Source organism: Argopecten irradians, chromosome 1 (genome assembly GCF_041381155.1).
Source record: "Argopecten irradians isolate NY chromosome 1, Ai_NY, whole genome shotgun sequence".
Lineage (NCBI taxonomy): Eukaryota > Metazoa > Mollusca > Bivalvia > Pectinida > Pectinidae > Argopecten > Argopecten irradians.
The window spans coordinates 40141911-40148085 of NC_091134.1; the positions used below are offsets into that span (position 1 = coordinate 40141911).

At 32.8% G+C, this 6175-nt stretch overlaps 1 long non-coding RNA gene across 1 annotated transcript; it reads left to right on the forward strand.

Annotated features, from left to right (window-relative positions):
* The first annotated feature begins 1909 nt into the window (after positions 1 to 1909).
* LOC138327656 (uncharacterized) lies at positions 1910 to 5083 on the forward strand. The gene is made up of 3 exons (XR_011209082.1): positions 1910 to 2360; positions 2752 to 3785; positions 4129 to 5083. It is a non-coding gene; the product is annotated as an uncharacterized lncRNA (long non-coding RNA).
* The last annotated feature ends 1092 nt before the right edge of the window (positions 5084 to 6175 follow it).

A 6175-nucleotide genomic window follows, 5' to 3' on the forward strand; every position in this document is an offset into this window, starting at 1 on the left:
AGCATAAATTGTACTATAAAATATCACCAAGCTATTTTGTTTATTCAGCTGTTAATTTGTGTCTTGCCAATCGTCAGTGTTGGTGTATTTCTGTTTCGTGAAAAATGGTACATAATTTGAAATATCGAGTCATGTAGCAAGCTAAACTTTTAAATTTATGAAAACAATTTATAAAACTTGCTGAAAGTTACATTTGTATGTTGATAATGATTTCAGACTAATTTCATTAACACGGCTTAAATGTGTTGGTATATTAGTTTTGAAAGAGAAATAACTCCTCCAATCTTATCGACTTAAAACAGAGGTGGATATGTAAAACTCTATTTCTATATATAACGTCTACGTCTACGCTATTAGATCAGGGGTTGAGATGGGGGAATGGCTAAAGTGTCACACATCTTACCAATAACTCTCCAACTCTGGATCGTGCGAAGGACAGTTGTCATATATTAATTGTAGGTAGGTGGCGTTTCTCCAGGTATTCCAGCTTTCTTAATATATCACGTCAATAAATGATCATGGTAGTTAAGGGGCGTAAAATAAACTAAATGCAACTACTTTATTGAAACAACAACTTAAAGATGCTCCATCGCCGACAGAGCATAAATGATATTCATCCTTAGAACAGTAATTGGTGATTAATCGTGTATATATATATCTAAATAATACAAAAAATATTATAAGATAATTTATTTTGCCTTTGGTGCACGCACAATCAGTTCTTAATTCCATATAGGATATAATGCCACCAAATATTTTCGGGATGCAATTATTTATTTTTCACATTTTTAAATTAAAGTAAAATGAGAAGCTCAAAATTTTCAATGGTGGTAATGGTGTAAAGTAAGTAACTTTTGTAACTGAAGAAAAATACTAAATCATCTGGTCCTGTTTTTGATAGTGAAAAAATACCATTTCTCAGCGGTGAAGCATCTTTAAATGATATGAACTAACCTCACACAAAATATTGCAAGCCATTTATTAAATCGGATCTTTGTTAACATTCAATACCTCAAAATTACTCATGGATGGAAGACAAAAACAAATTCCACATTTGGGAAAGAATGTAAAAAATATCATGATTTCTTTAAACCTCTCAAGGTCACCAATTTAAATTATGTAACGATATTCTATTTAGAACACGCATGAAAATATACACAAACTATTTAACATGTGTGCGCCATTGTCCATTGAACAATTGGTCGGTAATTGAGCAGAACCACAATGTTTGTAATACACCGTAATAATTTTAACGAGAACTCGATACACGTTATCAATAATAAGTACGTACATGTATATATATTCATGCCTGGTTCTATTTTTAATTCAATACAATGTAGCGTCTCTTTCATGTCCTTACAAAATGCATATTATCTACTTTAAATTAATTACGAAGAATACATTTATTTTAAAAATCTGCCTCATACATACACAGTCGTTGAGTGGTTACAAAACAATGAGAACTCTATTCATTCCTGGTTGTTGACACATGCCATGACCAATTTTTAAGTCAGGTATTTTACCAAAAGATCTTCGGCACCTTTAAAAGCATCTTCACATCAACAAGATAAAATAAGTCTTACCGCGTTATGTACTCAATGCTGTCATACGCTTTACTTACACGATGCTTTTCCCAATGTTTAATGTATGGATATAATGAATGGTAAATACTCTCAATTTTAACCACGTCACAATTAGCCTCATTTTTCATTTCTCTCAATAGTATTCAATACATCATCAGATAATATCCCGTCAATACCTCATATGATCATCAAATCACTTGTGTATGATGCATCTTAGTCTACAAACGAGTCGTGTGTAAGATGACAACTCTTAATAAAGGACACCTGTTGCATCTGTATATCATTAAACATGTTATCAGCTAAGACATTTTAAAATGTATATACCGTACCCAATTGACGACTAATATTGTTATGATTATGCAACTGAATAACATTACATACATTGAAAGATGTAATGCAGCTTTACAAAGTTCGAAACACTACCTTTTGTATATTTGGATGTATTGTGTATTGTTTACTATTTATCTAAGATCATGCAGCCAACCTGACTCATAAGAACACCAACTGTAGATATTGACACCAATGGAGGACTTCGTTTATGACACCAATTATTAATAGGAACAACTAAAATATATGTGTTAATTATTTGAGATCGGATATTCCAGTAATGCCAAAAACATATCTACCGTTGCATTTAACCTATTTATATATTTCAATAGCTTCGGGTGTTCCTATAGGTATACTGTACCATATCTTACTCTTGAAAAGACTTTGATTTCAGGTATTGGTTCTTGAATACTTTTGGGGAAAAAAAAAGGATAACATAAAAATTTACCGGTAAGAATGTTTATGTAAAGATTATTTCTTATGAAAAAAATCCTATGTTCAAACATTATTAACTGTAAAATATCCTCATTTCGTAGGATGAATTACAAAATTCAAAATGAATTAGATTAAATTTAGTGATCATAGAGTTACTTATTTCAGTTCCCTTTTTATGATTGAACTTATTTTCTTGTATTTACCGGTTATTATTCAACTGCCTGCACTAATTTGTTTTGTTTATTCTCTTTTCAAGCTATGCGTAATTCTTGTAATGTATTAAGTTGCTATGCCTTATTTATTCCTTAAATATTTGTATACTTAAATATTTTTTTAATTTTTATCCTGTTTGTGAAGCATGCATTTTCTCTTAAAATGTGTATATATATAATTTACCTTTTTACAGGTACATAGTTACCTAGCGCGACATGTAACATCCGAAGAAATAATTTCATTGCTGGTGATTGTTCATACCGTTCGTACTTCGCTGACTGGAATTTGGCCAGCTTTAATACCAATATGGAGTGTGAACAGAAAAAAGAGGATAGGATTAATATCCGCAGGAGGAGACGGAGATGTTGTTTTAGGTGGCTGTTGGGACTGATTTCTCAAATGCCATTCTGGTTTAGGTTATGCTCCAATGATAATGATACCAACTTTTCTGCGAAGGAGCTTCAGTACTTTAATACCAAAGCTAACCAATATAACACTTTGACGAAAGACAATCGTGCGAGAAATGATCACGAATGTATGGTGCATTATTTTCAAGCACATTCATTCATCTTACAAGGAGATGTGGAAGCGGGAGAAAAGCATGTGCAATATGGACTTAAAGCCGCAAACCTATCGGGAAAACCTGTATTATTCATTCTGCTATTTGCTTCAGCTCGAGCAAGAATACTTTTCATGAAAGATAACATCAACAAACTTCGAAATTTCCTAGATTTGTGTTTTCAAATGATAGATAGAGTAGGAAGGTCATTTCCAACTTTTGTCCTCGGCTGGCTTTTCTACAATAAAGCGAGGATACAAACCGATGCTGAAGATGTTATTCGTTATTATAATCACGCGATACACATGTTTAATGAAAGTGAGACATTAGACAAAACATTTGGAATGGGTCATGCACTTTGCCAACTAAATATTATTATTCTTCGTTGCGGCGACAGAGCCCATACTGTAGACAGTACTGATCCACCTACTCCATCCAATATGAAAGAAGCCGAAAGAAACTTTGGTATCTTAAAAACATCGGTCACTGTAAGGTGATCAGAATTCTATATTTTATGGCAATGTCTGACTACTACTTTCGCACTGGTGAACTGGAGGATGCATTCAACTCAGCTGAGGAGGCTCATGACCTGGCGTTGGAATATAATTGTATGGAATATGAAGAAGTGACAAGGAAACGGAAAGAACTCTACGACGCCAGACCTACAAGTAATTACTATAATGACATGTCTTGTATACTGACAATAAAATATATTGAACTCAAGTGTTTATTCCAATGATCATGCATGGTTTTGAATTCAATAGCATGAAGCTATATTCGCATTTATTATCCAATGACATCCTTCTAACTTTTCGATATTACTATTATACCATTTAACTGGTTATATCCGAGTGAATACTGTTTTTACGATTTCGCAGGACATTGCTATGATCGCGAAAATTTGAAAATCTTCAAAATTTAGTATAAGCGTTTTTAGATTTATCGCGTACACAACAGCTATACGATATAAAATGTAACGAAATACAATAAGTTCAGTATTTTACATTACAGGGAACATGCACTTGAGAAATCAGCAAAAGGTTGTCGACAACATCAAACATTCTGAAAAGGTACACACTGGTTATGTTAACCAAATCACACATCAACATTCTTCCTATAACGGCCAGACGGTTTAATTTAGCCCATTCTAAATCAGGGGATATTTTCGGAGACCAGATATTTCTTCTTGTTTTTCAGTTTGATGACTTTGTATATTTAGTGTCGATGTTCAGTTATTAAAGTTTAAAAAATGATACTTTTTGATATATGATAGAACAGATAACTGTAACTCTGCTACAAAAATGATAATGGCGTGAAAGATGATAATCATATCATTTCGCAAAAAAAAGTATCTGGTGTTTAATTAAACTGCAAATAAATTAAAGCTTTCTGAAATCCCTTGCACTGGCTCAGAACATACATAGAATAGCAGCTTATGGCTTTCGTTATATTATTTTACAATTATTTGTACATAAATGTATATTACTCGATCAGTTGGGTATTTTCCCTATATCACTTGTTTATTTACTTTTTTTATTTAAAATCTGGCATCATTATGTCACAGATCGATATCAAATCCAACTGGTTTCTAATGTGGCGTTCTCATATGAAAGAAATTTTGTTTGCAAACCGTGTGAATCGTAGCGGATTCTCACCAAAAATTGCAAACAAAGTTTATTTGATTACCCGATTAAGTAAAACCATAGTTACATCAATGCTTATAATAAATTTTTCAGACTACTTGATAACATAAAATATGTTTAAACATACGATTCCATTGACTTTCCAATTGATATATTTTTTAAATCAATACGCAACATCGACGTCTCTACTATTGTGACGTCATGTAACGTCGGGTTTTCGCGCCATTCTCGGATTATTTTCTTAATACATGTAGTATATCCTACTTATGAAGAAAAGGTATATCGGCCAATCAGAAAGTCGGATTTAGTATGAAAACAAATAAAAATTAATTATTAGTCATAGACAATTTGGCGGGCTTTTCACTATATTTAGTTTACAATACCGTCATTGCCAGGTAAGTTAAGAACTAGGTAATGCATGGGTTTTGAAGTTGTAACCAATAAATGACCTTGACTTTCAGCCCTGAATAAAAGTGTTTTAGTGAAGATCTGCATGAAGTTTGATCAGCCGAAGAGAACTCTCATCTTAATCCAATTCATATTTCCAAATTCGTTCGAGCAAATGATAACGAGATCGAATGCGCCTTAACGTCATCTTGGATTTTGTCATTTGAAGTTTCTTATCGCTATTTCTCAGAAAGTACTAAAGGGATCTTTCTGAAATTTCATGTGTAGGTTCCCCTTGGTCCCTAGTTATGCATATTGCATTTTGGGACCAATCGGAAAACAACATGGCCGACAGGTGGAGGAAGCAGGGAAAGAAGGAAAAGCAGAGAAAAGATCAGTCTTACAAAGATCCAATAAAGTTCACTCAATGGTGGGCGCCAAGATCCCTCTGGGATCTCTTGTTATAACAAGTTATTATTAGAAAGAAAAACATTACCCTGTAGATTATCTTCAAATAACATAATTGCATGAAAGCTGAAAAACCAACGATAAGTTAGTTATGACCATTTAAACAATTTATTTATGATATGTGTATTTGACCCCTGTGAACTTGAATATGGGTCAAGGTCATTCCTAGTATCTGACTTTATAGCCCATCCCCTGGACATCTTATATATGAAATATGAAGATCCTAGACCTTACAGAAGTTCATGAGAAAAGTTTTCAAGTTTATTGTTAAAAACAGGACCTTTAACATTTGACCCTTACCGAAAACCGGAAGTTGCCATTTTTTGTAATAACATGTAGAGAGAAAAAGTTTACGCTTAAGATTATCTGCAAAAAATATTATTGGATGAAATCTGTAAAAAGACCTGTTAGTAAGTTATAAGCATTTTTTAATTTTAAGATATGACGTCATAGCGGCCATTTTGTTTTTTTGATGAAGATGAAAATCATATCAAACGTTAGAGAACATTAGAGGGGTCTTTTCTATAGCAATTGCAGACTATATAAGTCATTCAGTTCGA